This window comes from Nicotiana sylvestris, chromosome 8, assembly GCF_000393655.2.
Source record: "Nicotiana sylvestris chromosome 8, ASM39365v2, whole genome shotgun sequence".
In the NCBI taxonomy this organism is placed as follows: Eukaryota; Viridiplantae; Streptophyta; class Magnoliopsida; order Solanales; family Solanaceae; genus Nicotiana; species Nicotiana sylvestris.
In genome coordinates this window covers 125,979,961-125,996,967 of record NC_091064.1, presented here as the reverse complement: position 1 = coordinate 125,996,967, position 17,007 = coordinate 125,979,961, and positions in this window count along the sequence as shown.

Sequence of the window (17,007 nt, the reverse complement as noted above, 5' to 3'; positions counted from 1 at the left end):
CACTTCACCCATAGATTATCCGCTTTCTCCATTATCATCCACACTAATTTTCCCACGGCTGCTATATTTCAGTTCCTACATCCTTTAATATTCAAAGCCCTTTGTGCTTTTGGTTTACAAATTTTCTCCCAGGCAACTAAAGAAACCTTTTTCTATTCTGTAGTACTTCCCCACAGAAATTTTCTGCACTTCCTATGGACCTCTTTTAACACACTCTGTGGGAGGATGAATATTGCCTCCCCCAGAAATTATGTAGTGAAAATAATACAGACTTTATGACTTGTGATTACCTGCATAAGATAGATTCTTAGCAGAATAGGCTCTAATTTTCATAGTCAATTGATGATATTCCATCTTGTTCCACTTCTTAGGCGAAAGTGGTAATCCCAAGTACCTTATTGAGAATGTTCCTACTGCAAATCCAGTCATCTCTATTAGTTTCTCCTTAATTTTTGCATCCACCCCAGCCATAGATTTATTCACATTTGCTATCAAGCCAGTCACCTCTAAAAAATATTTTAGTGCTCCCATAACTCTGTTAAAAAAGCTAATATTCCCCTTGCAAAAAGTAATGAGGTCGTCAGCAAATATCAAATGAGTAAGCTTTTGTCTCTTACACATATGATGAAATCGAAAATCTGGTAATTGACTCTTTCTTCCCATAATTGTGGACAAGTATTCCATTACCATTACAAACAGGAGGGGTGACATCAGATCACCTTGCCTCAATCCCTTTCTCCTAGCAAAGTAACCATATTCCTCCCTATTCACTTTGATAGAAAAGGATGTAGAAGAGACACATGCCATTACCAATTGAGTGAAACTTTCTGGAAATCCATAGCCTTTCAGCATCTCCTCTATAAACTCCCAGCGCACCATATCATAAGCTTTCCTCAAGTCAATCTTCATTAAGCATCTTGGAGTAGTTTTCCTGTTGTAGTGTTGCATGAGATCATGACAAATCAATACATTATGCACTAATAATCTTCCTTTGACAAAAGCTGCATGCGATTCATTGACCAATGATGGTAACAGTCTCTTTAGTCTCTTACATAGAATCTTAGAGTTGCATTTGTATATGGTGTTACAACAAGATATTGGACTAAACTGCGCGACATTCAGAGGATTAGCCACCTTCGCAATCAAACTAATCAGTGTAGCATTCAGTTGTTTTAACAGCTTCCCATTTTTGAGGAAGTCTAGCACAGCTTCACTCACTTCATCACCAACAATGTTCATGCACTTTTGAAAAAACCACTCCCAAACACATCAGGCCCTGGGCTCTTGTTCACATTGATACTCATCATTGCATCCTTAACATCTTTCCTTGTGTTTGGGTCAAGTAGAACCAGTTGTTGTGTAGTTAATTTATGACCATTCTGTAGAAACCATGGTGATGATATTCTTCTCCACCCTCCTTGTTCACCCAATAGTTCTTTATAAAACTGTACAAACAATTCAGCTATAGCTGTTGGATCATCCTATATCTTCCCATTACTATCTTGCAACTGTGTGACTGCTTCTACTAATTTCCTATGCTTGATCACAGAATAAAAGTACCTAGTGTTATTATCCCTTAATCACATCCAGGTTGCTTTACTCCTTTTTTGAAGGAATATTGCTGCCAAATAGTTAGACCTCTTAAACTTTGCCCCCAATCTCCTCTCCTCTTGTTGTAAATGTACATCCAAAGGATTCAGCTGGAGTAGTTCTTGGCTCTTCAACAGATTCTCTCTATCCATTGTTGCTTCTTTCACTATGTTATTGAAATTGCTTTTATGCAACTTCTGCAGTTTAGGTTTGAGACCTTTAAGTTTCTTCACCACTTGAAACATCTTCCATCCTTCTATGTTCTGCTTGCACCCCTCCTCTACTATTTCTATAAATTGAGGATGAGTACTCCATACATTACAATACTAAAATGCTTTCTTTCACCTGCAAGTATGTTGCATGGTTGTGACCTGTACAGGGCTGTGATCACTCACCCCTTCAGGTAAGAACCTTGCTCGACAATCTACCATATTGTCCATCCATTCCCCATTAACAAATATCCAATCAATTCTAGAGAACACCATACCATTCTCCTGTTTATCATTCCATGTATAAGAGCACCCCTCATTAGGAAGCTCCACCAGTCCATTCATATTTTAATATGTTTGAAAATCCAAAACTTCAGCTATAGTAACAGGATTACCTCATTGTCTATCCTCTATATGCAATACAGAGTTGAAGTCTCCCAAAACTATCCATGGTTGATTCATACCCACTGAAACTTGATTCAAATATTCCCATAGTGGCGTTATCTTTTCTTTCTGATAGTAAGCATACACAAATGTAGCCACAAATTCCAGTTTTAACAGTATATGTTTTACCTTGCAAGTTATAGCCTGAGCATTCTTACGAAATATAGTAATATTGTATACTTCCTCCTTCCACACAGTGTAGTACTTCCAACCATCAAACACTCTAGTTGCTATTAGATTAATCTTGTTACTCTTAATTTTATTCTCCAAAAGACCAATTAGTCCAACATCAAGCTCATTGCAGAGGAGTTTAACTTCCTTCTGCTTGGTGAGGCTATTCAGGCCTCTCATATTCCAGCTAAGTATATTAACCATCCCTCACTAGGAGAGATGATGGTCCACCCTCATTCCCTGCACTTCCCACATTCTTTCACCTTCCTCCTCTCCAAGTGGGAAGAAAGAATTCTTTGTTGTTACTACATTTGTTATTACATCCTAACCCCAGTTCCATTCGGTGTCTTTAATGGTTGAGCCCACCCCCTACCTTGATATCTTTTGTTCCTTCCCATCTCCTGCACATGTTTAATAGGATTTGGTATTTGACCGGGCTCATTGGCACCCCTAGATGAACCCTCCAGCTGAATAGTATTGCTAGGTTCTACTAGAACAATCATAAGTTTGCCCTCTCCCTTAGTATCTTCCCCCACCTCATTCTTGCTTTATGATGTTTGCTTATAATTATATATTTTTAGTGCATTACATACCTTACATTTAGGTGTTTTAATGTTAAATTATATTATATTTGTGCTTAATTGAGTTTATTTTATGCGTAGGTACACTGAAGATGAAATTGGAACAAAGTAAATATTTAAAGTGTATTTCATGCACTAAAACAATGGGATTATGATTATCTAATGACGAAGTAATTATTGATGACAAAGAAAGAAACAAAGATTGAAAAAGAAGAATTGAAAAAAGAAGAAAACAAGTGAAATTGAAGAGTTTGGAAGTTAGGAAACAAAATGAGAACAAAGCAGCATCAGGCGTTGCAAGCTTTAAAGCTCGCTATGGAGTCGTCGCGCAGTGGAAAGCACGATGGAGAGCTCGCGTCGCCCGGTGTACATCGAGGTGGAGCGCGCTACAGAGCTCGCGAGGCACGATCTGTAGCGAGGGTGTTCCGGGTTTTAAAGCCTATTTTGTCTCCTTTTTGGTTTTGGACTTGGTTATTTCGCCTAGGCTTTTATCCTACACATATAAATAGTCATTAAATATTATTTTTTAGGGGAGACCGAATTTTGGACGAAGGGAGAGCACGGAGTCGCCTTGGAGGCCGGAATTCATCAGATTCCATATTTTTTCCATCAAACTTAGTAATCTTTATTTTTTCTTGATGATTTGTTGTTTTTCTACCATGTCTATGTGGAGCTAAACTTCACGTTCTAGGATTGTGGTTGTTATGAATATTGAAGTTTATTAATTATATTATCGTTAATTCGAGTTATCATCTTTGGTTGTTTCTCTAATTCTGTGCATAATTGCTTAATTGTTTGGCCAGCAGTTGAGTTCTATTTACTATCTATGATATGCTTGGGAAAGCCGTGTTTAGATTAGAGTAGAATTAGAAAGAGCTTGTTTCTGAACCCGTGGCTCGGGGAAAGATTTCGCGATTAGGATAGGAATATACCTAACAGTCTTGCTTAGTTGAATATCGTATTATATTCGTTCATGATAGATTCAAGACCATAGGAATATAGGGTTGATATAGTATGGATAGACTGATAGTATTGTGGGAACATGCTATTTATACAAACGATCCGGTCAACTAGAAATCATATATAATTTGGATTAACAGGTGTAATTACGAACTAAATAGGATTGATAAACCGACCACAACTTTGGAATCTATATCTCTTTTGGTTATGTATTTAAATTTCGCAATGGTATTTGTAATAGAGAAATACCACTCTCGATTATCTTGGACATTAAATTGATTTTGGTTTGCTTAGTTAACGATCAATTTAAGCTTCTATAGGTTCGACATCCGACTTTCGAGTTACTTTATTGCTTGACGGCCACGTATACTTGCGTGTACTTGGGGAACCAACAAGTTTTTGGCACCGTTGCCAGGGACTTAGTTATTGATTGTTTATCTAAGTTAAGCTTTTAATTGATTTTTGTTTAAGTTTTTAATTTTCTTATTTAGTTAGTATTTTTTTCTTCTACTTACTGCCACGACCCAAATCGATGGGCCGCGACGGGTACCCGGTACCTAACTCAACCGATTACCTACTTAACGTATCTTTCGTATCATACTATCATAGGTAAATGAGCCAGAGAGGTTGTTGTGAGACAAATAGAATAAAACATGGGAAAAATACGCATTGGACGACCCAACATTGTTACACCCCATATTTTCGTACGTGGAAGTACGACAAAAGTAAATTGATATAAGATCGGAAATGAGATGTTACGTCCCATGTTTTCGTACGTTAAAGTTTCATCGTAAGTTAATCAACATAAGTTCGGAAATGAGATTTATTTTGGGATTATAAGTACCACGCTATATCAAACAAGCGATAAGTTAATTCGTGAAGGCGAGAGTATAAGCGAATCGAAGAAAATGAATTTCGTTGAAGTTTGTCATTTTGGATAAAATACAGCCCGAGCTAAAATACTCGGTATTTATAGACTAGTGTCATACAAGGTACTATATGACCATGATAGTAAGGCGTATAAGGTATGTTAAAAGTGAGTAGTATTTTAAGTAATTTGAGATCATTCTTAATTATGTGGGTAATTGGTTAAATATTGGATTAGTGGGGAATTAATAAGTGATTAAGGAGTGGTGGATGGTTAATTGAAGTCTTTGGGATAAAGACTAAGGAAAGCTAACGTGGTAGCAAAATCTTGTCCAAACTATTACTCTTATCTATGATTGAAAATGTGGCACATTTTAGTAGCATATGACTTAGTCATGCCATTTAAAGTCTTATGAAAAGAATATCAACCACACTTTCGCTACACTAGTAACGTGAATTCCAAGAGCTCCAACCAAGCTTTCCATACAATTGTAATGTTATACATTTTAGCCAAAAGCCTTCCATTTCAATATTAACTCTAAACTCTTAAGAAGAGTTTCAGCAAGCTTCCATGCATAACGTTAAGCTAATTCTCTTGAGAAAGAGTTTGGACAAAGATGATTTTGCAATAGCAACGTTATTGCTTTGATGCATTTCATACGGATTGTTCTATATTTCGATCTCGTTGTCATGTGTTTTGTCTCAATTAACGTGTGTTAGAGGGATTTTCAAGAGAATCGACTCAGGTATGTTAAGTTTATCCCGTCTTTCTTTTGGCATGATCCATACGATACAAACGAAACGAGCAGATGCACAATTTCCATAAATGACTCTATTCATATAAATATTAGAGATGCTTATATTCTTGATTCCCTATGTGTCATATTATTCTATCATCTGTTCATGAGCCTCAGAAAAAATAAGTTGAAAAAAGTTTACTTCATGATATTAATCTAAGGCAAAATGGTCTTATGATACTCTGGAAGATTTTATTGAAGTACTTCTCATGCATTGCATTCATTTACATTGACCCATGACCAGATGGTGTTATATACGCATATATATATATATATATATATATATATATATATATATATATATATATATATATATATATATATATATATATATATATGTGTGTGTGTGTGTGTGTGTGTGTGTGTGTGTGTGTGGTTACGTCGTTATATACGCACCACCATCTGATCAGCTAGTATACATTGATGATTTGCCCACAGTGGCCGAGATGATATGATGGGATGCCTTCAGAGGCTTGATGATGTTATGAACATATATACCCATGCATGGTATGACATTTATACGCATATGCATGACATTATAATATTAAGTGATTCACAGAGCTGTGCAAATGTACATGTTGAGTCTTTTATTCCATGTTTCCCTCATGTCTATTATTTACTGATTTTCATTCCTTACATACTCGGTACATTATTTGTACTGACGTCTATTTTGCGTGGGGACGCTGCGTTTCATGCCCGCAGGTCCCGATAGAAAGATCGAGAGCCCTCCAAGTAGGCTATCAGCTTAGCGGAAGATTTTGGTGCGTTCTATTTGCTTTGGAGTTGCTTGTTTGGTTAGTATGATTTAGACATGTATTTGTTTGGTATGGCGGGACTCTGTCTCAACCTTTATGAAAATTATGTATTCTTAGAGGCTTGTAGACAGATGTCATGTACGTAAAGGATTGTATGGCCTTGTCGGCCTATGTTCAGTGTACGAGTGGTTATTTTGATCTTATAGGAACGTATGTCTTGTGTATACGTTGGTATCACATGTTGTGTTCTATTTATCCCATGACAATCTTCCAGCTCAGTGATTAGTATGACATGAAAAGATACATTATGTAGGTACTCGATTGAGTAAGGTACCGGGTGCCCGTTGCGGACCATCGGTTTAGGTCGTGACAAACATGTAATCCAAACTCATACATGTGATGTAGGGCCCTATAAGGCCAGCATGATCCTTTATATACTCAAAACATAGGCCGACAAGGCCATACAAGTATCTGTATACATGACATCTTTCTACAAGCCTCTAGGAATACATAAAATTATAAAGGTCGGGATAGGGCCCCGCCGTACCAATCAATACATGTACTAATCATACTGACCAAATAGGCAACTCCGGAGCAAATGGAGCATGCCAACACCTTTCGCTGAGCTGATAGTTTACTTAGAGGGCTCATAATGTCACGACCCAAACTGGAGGGTCATGTATAGCACCCGACCATACTTGCCGAGCACTAACATACATTTTATCTAACCTTCTTTATTATCTTTTAGGGCTGAAGAGATCAATATAAATGGTAGACGTGGATCATGGACAACCAACAATAAAATATTATGGCATGAACATATATAACATGGGATGACAAGACAATCAAGAAAATATATATAAGGTACAAGCTACCACGCTAGCATAAAAGACTATACAACAAAAACTAGCCGACAAGGCATACCAAACTAAACATGAGTCGACACCTATCTATGAGCCTCTAAAGGAACATAAGTTCTGCAACATAGCCGGAACAGGGCCCCGATATACCCATATTGTCTATAATAAAAATGCATACCAAGACCACGGCAAGTCCGGAGAAGGGATCTTACCAATCACCGCTGAACTGGACAGCCTACTATGGTGGAGGAGCTTCACCTGCTTGTCTATCAGGACCTGCAGCACGACATGCAGCGTCCACAAATAAAAGGACATCAGTACGAATAAAGTACTGAGTATGTAAGGTAGGGAACCATATGTATGAACAATAATGTAAGCAGGGATAGAGAATATACAACTTGTAACATATGTGTACCTCTAAGGGCTACTGACATGAAATGCATGATACATATGTATATATACATAAACTTTTAAAACATACGCCTCTGTGGGCATCATCATCATCATATCATACCCAGCCGTAATAGGCTCGGTAAAAAACATACCCAGCCATCATAAGGCTCGGTAGTATCGTACCCGACCACGTGGAGCTCGATAAAATCCAACTGATGAGTGGTTGCATAATAGGTGTCGTACCCGACTGACTACAGCGCGGCTCAATAGAGTAAAATAGATACATATATATAATTCATGCTCGACTCATGGAATTACGTTCTAAACCTTTCGGAGTGACGTAAGGTCGGTATCCTCTGTACACGTTATTAGGACTAACTCTTCACTATGAACCTTATAAGAATCAGGAAGTACCAACAAAAATGATAACATAAGAATAAGAGAAGCAACATCAACATCAATCATTCCATAATAATGGAAACAATGTAAGTACTGCTAGCTTCTAAGAGTAGAGTATCTTTGGAAGCTCGTTCATTACATTATGTACGATCGGAGTCATGCAAAATAGGAAAGAGATAGCCTCGAATACCTTGTATATACTGATCCAATCTCAAACTATGCAATTGTCGTGAATCCTTAGTCTACAATAAGAGAAACGATACTATCGTTATCATTTGAGCGTCATAACTATTATGTATCGACCACAACCTATTTTACGATGAAACGGACAGCACCTCCCCTATATATATGACATTACACAATTCAAAATAATCACCAAACAACCCAAAAAACATCAATAATAATCATATTGAGCCTCCTAAAATAGTCCACGCACAACCTAATCACTTCATACGTACGACGGCCACCGTAGTCGTGTCAAACGACCCGGAAATGTTACGAAGAACTACCAGACCACAACCCTACATCTATATGGTGTTTCTCCACACCCTTACTCCTCAAAAAACCCCACAAAATAGTAGTAAAACATGCAGCCCAACAACAACACAAAACAGTCCACAAAACAGTCCGCTACAAGTGAATAACTCGAACTCACGGCTTCCGATCACCGGCCCATGAGTTCTTACATGTATAGAACGGATTACCATGAATTAACAGCAGAAAAAATGTATGAAAGAGAGCAGTAAACTTACCTTACTTGTTGGATAACTCAGCCCTTCCCTTGGTTCTTCAAACTCTAGGTTTTACCCTCAACTAGAACTTGAAAGAGAGGGAAAATCGATTAAGGTTTGTGGATAATTTTTGGGAGGAAGTTTGCAGGGGTTTAGGTCTGGTTATTTGTGATATATAATGAGGGTTATATTTCAGGAGATAACCCTTTAAATGGGCTCTTTGTCCGACCCAAAATTTTCTATTTTTGGGCTATCATTTAACCAAGTAGGTGACACAACTACTTGTCACCTAGCAGCTTGTGCAGTCTTGCAAAAATGACTATATCTCTCTACTACAATATTGTATTGATGAACGATTTAATGAGTTGGAAACTAGACTCATAGATATTTAATTTGGTAGCCAGATCACCCCATAATTCCTTGTAAATTGGGAGAAAAGCTTAGTAATATTTGAACTAATGTTTAAGTAAAATTATGAACCTAAGTTGCGACAACTTTTGTCGACCTTTGTTTTATAACTTGTTTGAATTCAATACTTATGATACAGATATTATATGATTCAAATACCTTAAAACATGACCTCTTGACTGTATTAATCACCTCTAGGTTTACCCGAAATACGGCTGACATCATCCTTGATTCGTTTAACTTCTAATACTTGTTAACCACCCTTATACACCTTTGTATCATTTAAGACCAATAGGATTAACTTCTTATCATCTTAAAGATAATATCTTCATGGATTTACGTCAACCACCTTATGGCATGAACTAATGTACGTGAATATGGGTTGTAACACCCTCCGCCCCTTAGGAACATTTGTCCTTGAATGTAAGGGCTTATGGGGAGTCCAAATCATCCTAGATTCCAACGGAAATTTCCGGTCAATTTTCCCCTATAAAATGGTCACTAGCAAAGCTTGCAAGCAGTTAAGCCCAACGTATGGCCTCACAAGGCTACACAAAACATTATGGATATGTACATTATCTGCATATCACCATTTTGTATTAAGGAAGAGTATTTTCAAGTTATTGCTTACCTCATAGAGCCGTTTCACCTTCTAATGTATCCTGCGTTCCACCAGCATCCTTGTTATCTTCATTCTAAAATAGGTAAGGGTATTTAGACTTCATCTCTTCTTCTACTTCCCATGTCATTTCTTCCATATTCTTGTTCCTCTACAATACTTTGACGGAAGCTACATCTTTTGTGCTCAGCTTGCGGACTTGTCGATCTACTATAGCCACTGGCACTTCTTCATATAATAGATCCTCTATAACTTGTACATATTTGTTAGGGACGACTCGAGAAGGGTCTACAATACATTTCCTCAACATAGATACATGGAATACCAGGTGGACAAATTCCAATTCGGATGGCAATTCTAACTCATAAGCAACCTGTCCAATTCGTCGAAGAATTTTATACGGCCCTATATACCTTGGACTCAGCTTACCTTTCTTCCCAAAACGCATAACACCCTTTATTGGTGAGATCCTCAGGAAAACCCAATCACCAACCTCAAACTCCATATCACAATGTCGGACATCAGAATAAGACTTTTGCCTGCTTTGTGCTGTCCTCAATCGCTCCTGTATCACTTTCACCTTCTCAATGGCTTGGTGAATCAATTCTGGCCCATATGATTCTGTTTCACCAATTTTGAACCATCCAATTGGTGATCTACATCTCCTCCCGTATAGTGCCTTGTATAGGGCCATTTTAATACTAGAATGGTAGCTATTATTGTAGGTGAATTCTATGAGTGGAAGATGGTCATCCCAATTCCCCTTAAAATCTAGAACACATGCTCGTAGCATATCTTCCAGTGTCTAAATGGTACATTCAGCATGTCCGTCAGCCTGCGGATGAAATGTAGTGCTGAGATTCACTTGCGTGCCTAAACCCCTATGAAAAAACCTCCAAAAGTTAGCCGTAAATTGAGCTCCTCGGTCTGATATAATAGATATCGGCACACCATGAAGCCTAACAATCTCCTTGATATACAACTTCGCATAATCTTCAGCCATGTAAGTTGTCTTAAATGGTAGAAAATGGGCACATTTTGTAAGTCGATCAATTATCACCCAGATGGAGTCAAACTTATGATAAGAGCAAGGTAATCCAATAATGAAGTCCATATTAATCACCTCCCATTTCCAGGTCGGAATCTCTATATTCAGAAGCAATCCACCAAGTTTCTGATGTTCTATCTTTACTTGTTGACAATTGGGACACTGAGCTACAAATTCTGCAATGGACTTCTTCATGTTATCCCACTAATACTGCTCCTTGATATCATGATACATCTTTGTCGAGCCGGGATGGATGGAATATCGGGATTGATGAATCTCATTAATAATCTTCTCTCACAACCCTGCCACATTAGCCACACATAATCGGCCCTGTTATCTCAGTGCCCCATCTCCTCCAATCTCAAAAGCCATAATTTTACATTGCTGAATTCTCTCTCTCAATCATACTAAGATAGGATCTTCATATTGCCGTGCTTTTACCTCGGCTACCAAAGACGATTCTGATGTATTCTATACCGTAACACCTCCGTCATCAGAGTCTAACAATCTGATTCTTATATTGGCTAACTGATGAAGCTCTTTAGTCAACCCCCATCTACCTGCCTCAATATGTACTAAGCTTCCCATTGACTTACGGCTGAGAGCGTCTGCCATAATATTGGCTTTACTGGGATGATACAATATCTCGACGTCGTAGTCTTTCAGTTATTCAAGCCACCTACGCTGCCTCAAATTCAACTCCTTCTAATTGAAGATGTATTATAAACTCTTGTGATCTGTGTAGATGTCAACATGGATGTCATATAAGTAGTGCCGCCATATCTTCAAAGCATATATTACTGCAGCCAATTCCAAATCATGGATTGGATAATTCTTTTCATGCTTCTTCAATTGTCTTGATGCATAAGAAATCACCTTCCCATGTTGCATCGATACACACCCCAAACCTATACTTGAGGCATCACAATATACCACATAATTTTCAGTTCCTTCAGGAAAAGTGAGCACTGGTGCGGATGTCAATTGATTCTTCAGCTCCTGAAAACTACGTTCACAAGTGTCAGACCACTAGAACTTGGTAGCTTTCTTTGTTAAATTAGTCAATGGTGCTGATATAGAGGAAAACCCTTCTACAACCCGCCTATAATATCCTGCTAGCCCAAGTAAGCTGCGGACTTTTGATGGTGTGGTAGGTCTTGACCAATTATTTACTGCATCGATCTTCTGAGTGTCGACACTAATACCCTCGTTAGATATCACATGGCCAAGGAATGCTACTGAGTTCATCCAGAATTCACATTTGGAGAGCTTAGCATATAACTTACGATCCTGAAGCGTCTATAATACTATCTGCAAGTGGCCCGCATGTTCCGCCTCCGAACGAGAATACACCAAAATGTCATCAATAAATACGATCACGAACACATCAAGATAGGGCCTGAATACAGTATTCATGAGATCCATAAAAGCTGTTGGGGCATTTGTTAGCCCGAACGACATCACTAAGAACTCAAATTCCTATATCTTGTCCGGAAGGCTGTCTTTGGAACATCCTTCTCCTTAACCCTCACCTGATGATACCTTGAACGTAAGTTAATCTTGGAGAAATACTTGGCACCCTGGAGTTGGTCAAAAGGATCGTCAATCCTTGGAAGTGGATACTTGTTCTTTATAGTAAACTTATTCAACTGTCGATAATCGATACACATTCTTAACGACCCGTCTTTCTTCTGCACGAACAAACTGGCGCACCCCAAGGTGAAGTGATAGGCCTAATAAAGCCCTTAAACAGCAAATCTTTCAACTGCACCTTCACCTCTCGCAACTCTACCGGGGCCATTCTGTATGGAGGATAGAGATCAGTTGACTGTTAGGCAACACATCAATGCTAAACTCAATCTCCCTTTCAGGAGGAAGACCTGGGAGTTCATCTGGAAAAACATCTGGAAATTCATTGACCATGGGGATTGATTGTAGAGTAGGCAGCTTCGTCTCTACATCCCTAACGCGAACGAGATGATAAATCTAATGTTTTGAGATCATTTTCCTTGCCTTAAGATAGGAAATAAACCTACCTTTCGGTGTAGCAATGTTCCCCTTCCATTCAATGATGGGTTCACCAGGAAATTGAAACCTAACCATCTTCGTACGACAGTCAACATTTGCATAGCATGAGGCCAACCAGTCCATTTCCATTATCATATCGAAATCAACCATTTCTAACTCAAATAAATTTGCCGAGGTTTGACGACTACAAATAATCTCAGTGCAACCTCTATATACCCTTCTAGCAATCATAGAATCTCCTATAGGAGTAGATACCGCAAGGGGTTTACTTATCAATTCAAGTTCAACGCCAAACTTATTAGCCACAAAGGGTGTAACATATGATAATGTGGATCCCAAATCAATCAACGCATATATATCGTAAGAAAACACAGACAATATACTTGTAACAACATCTGGAGACGACTCAAGATCCTGTCGACCTACTAGAGCATAGGTTCAATTTTGAGCACCACTCGCACTCGGCACTGCACCTATACCTCTACCATGACCTGTTGACTTCTAAAAACCTCGTGCTAGAGGTCGAACTGATGAGGAAGAACTAGACATAGATCCAGTCGGCTGAGCCATACCACCACCTCCTCTGTTAGGACAATCCTGCATCATATGGCTAGGCTGTCAGCAAGAATAGCACGCATCAGAACCTCGACAGCACAGTCCAATGTGGGCCTTGTCGCACTGATCACAACGTGGTGTTGGAGGTCTCGTCTGACTAGTATCCCTATGATGTTACGAGCCCGATGCCCGTGAACTTTGACCTGGACCAGAATAGGTAAATCGATCATATGGATGCCTCTGAAACTGTGGAGGAGCACTAGCTATAAGAGGCGCCGAACTCCTCGAAGACTGGGGCCTAACGCTGCCTCTGTAGTCATTAGAATACCCTGTAAATCTTGCCCTCTTATGCTGGCCCCTATCCTGCTCCCTATCTGCCCTCTGCTGGCGCTTACGATCCTCTAGGGTCTGGGCATAAGTCTGAATACGAGAAATATCCATTCCCTCCACCAAGGAGGCTGTCGTGCACTCATTTATCAGATGTGGTCCAAACCCGTTCACGAACAGATGCACCCTATCACTCATCTCGGCCACCATATGGGGAGCATACCTTGCTAAAGAATAAAACTGCATATTGTACTCTCGCACACTTATATTACCTTGTCTAAGGTTCAAGAACTTATCAGCTCAAGCTCGTCGTATCTCAACTGGCAAGTAGTGATGAAGAAAGGCCTCAGAAAATTCCTTCCACATATTTGGAGGAGAGTTCGGACCCCTGGATCTCTCCCAACTATCATACCAGAGAACCGCTAAATCCCGTAGCAGATAAGAAGCCAACTCTACTGCCTCTGTATCACTAGCATGCATAACCCGCAGTGTACGATGAACCTGATCAATAAAAGTCTGTGATTCCTCCTTAGGGTCTGATCTAATAAACACTGGAGGGTCTAGATTAATAAAATCGCGAACTCTCGTACTAACCGTCTTATCAACAACACCAGCATTCTGCCTCTAAGCCTGATCAGCAACCAAGCTAGTCAACTACTGCGCCGCATTCCGCATATCCTGGTTTGTAGTGCCAGACGGAGGAACAGGTAGTGCTGGGTGCCTCCTAATTTCCTCTGGAGGAGACAGAGTAGATGAGGTATGAGACGACATCTCACTCTAAGCCTCACTTGGCCTGCTCTGGCTTGGGGCACCTGACTGGTACCCTCTCCCGTAGCTGTATCAAGCCGTCTACTAATTGTTTGCTTCCTAGTCGAAGGCATCACTGAAAGAAAACAGGGTGAAAATTAGAGATGAACACTTACAACTCAACTCTATGCACGATCTAGATTCAGGAAGAAGGTAACAACCCTAGATGTCATGTAGCCTCCTGATTATAAATGTGGCGCGCTACACATCCACATTCAAGAATCTACTAGACACAGCTCATCGACAATCTCTAGGACAGACTTGCTCTGATACCAAGTTTGTCACGACCCAAACTAGAGGGCCATGTCCAATACCCGGCCATACTTGCCGAGCACCAACGTACATTTTATCTAACCTTCTTTATTATCTTTTAGGGCTGATGAGATCAATATAAATGATAGACATGGATCATGGACAACCAACATTAAAATATTATGGCATAAACATACATAAAATGGGATGACCAGACAATCAAGAAACTATATATAAGGTACGAGCTACCATGCTACCATGAGACTATACAACAAAAACCAGCCGACAAGGCATACCAAACTATACATGAGTCGACACCTGTCTATGAGACTCTAAAGGAACATAAGTGCTGCAACATAGCCGGAATAGGTCCCCGACATACCCATAATGTCTATAACAAAAATGCATACCAAGACCACGACAAGTCCGGAGAAGGGATCTCGCCAATCACCGCAGAACTGGACAACCTACTGTGGTGGGGGAGCTGCACCTGCCTGTCTATTAGGACCTGCAGCACGACATGCAGCATCCACAAATAAAAGAACGTCAGTACGAATAAAGTACTGAGTATGTAAGGCAGGGAACCATAAGTACGAACAGTAATGTAAGCAGGGATAGAGAATATACAACTTGTAACATTTGCGTACCTCTGAGGGCTACTAATATGAAATGAATGATATATATATATATATATATATATATACATAAACTTTTAAATCATACGCCTCTATGGGCATCATCATCATCATCATCATGTCATACCAGGCCTTAATAGGCTCGGTAAAAAAATGTACCTGGCCATCATAAGGCTCGATAGTATCGTACCCGGCCACGTAGAGCTCGGTAAAACCCAACTGATCAGTGTTTGTACAATAGGTGTCGTACCTGGCCGACTATAGCGTGGCTCGGTAGAGTAAAATAAATACATATATATAATTTATGCTCTACTCATGGAATCACGTTTTAAACCTTCCGGAGTGATGTAAGGTCGGTATCCTCTGTACACGTTATTAGGACTAACTCTTCACTATGAACCTTATAAGAATCAGGAAGTACCAACAACATTGATAACATAAGAATAAGAGAAGCAACATGAACATCAATCGTTCCATAAGAGGGGAAACAATGTAAGTACTGCTAGCTTCTAAGAGTAGAGTATCTTTGGAAGCTCGTTCATTACATTATGTACTATCGGAGTCGTGCAAAAGAGGAAAGGGATAGCCTCACATACCTTGTATATACTGCCCCAATCTCAAGCTATGCAATTGTCGCGACTCTTTAGTCTACAATAAGAGAAACGATACTATCGTTATCATTTAAGCGTCATAACTATTATGTATCGACCACAACCTATTTTACGATGAAACAGACAACACATCCCCTATACATATGACTTCACACAATTCAAAACAATCACCAATGCCCAAACAACATCAATAATAATCATATTGAGCCTCCCAAAACAGTCCACGCACAACCTAATCACTTCATACGTACGACGGCCACCGTAGTTTTGTCAAAAGACCCGGAAAAAGTTACGAAGAACTACCAGCCCACAACCCTATATATATATATAGTGTTTATACACACCCTTACTCCTCCAAAACTCCACAAAACAGTAGTAAAACACGCAGCCTAACAACAACGCAAAACAGTCCGCTACAAGTGAATAACTCGAACTCACGGCTTCCGATCACCGTCCCGTAAGTTCTTACATGTATAAAATGAATTACCATGAATTCACAATAGACAAAATGTATGAAAGAAAGCAGTAAACTTACCTTAAGTGTTGGATAACTCAACCCTTCCCTTGGTTCTTTAAACTCTAGGTTTTACCCCCAATTAGAACTTGAAAAAGAGGGAAACTCGATTAGGGTTTGTGGATAATTTTTGGGAGGAAGTTTGCAGGGGTTTAGGTCTGGTTATTTGTGGTATATAATGAGGGTTATATTTCAGGAGATACCACTTTAAATGGGCTCTTTGGCCAACCAAAAATTTTCTATTTTTGGGCTATCATTTAACCAAGTAGGTGACACACCTACTTGTCACCTAGCAGCTTGTGCAGTCTCGCAAAAATGCCTATATCGCTCTACTACGATGTCGTATTGATGAACAATTTAATGAGTTAGAAACTTGACTCAAATATATTTAATTTGGTGGGTAGATCACCCCGTAATTCCTTGTAAATTGGGATAAAGGTTTAGTA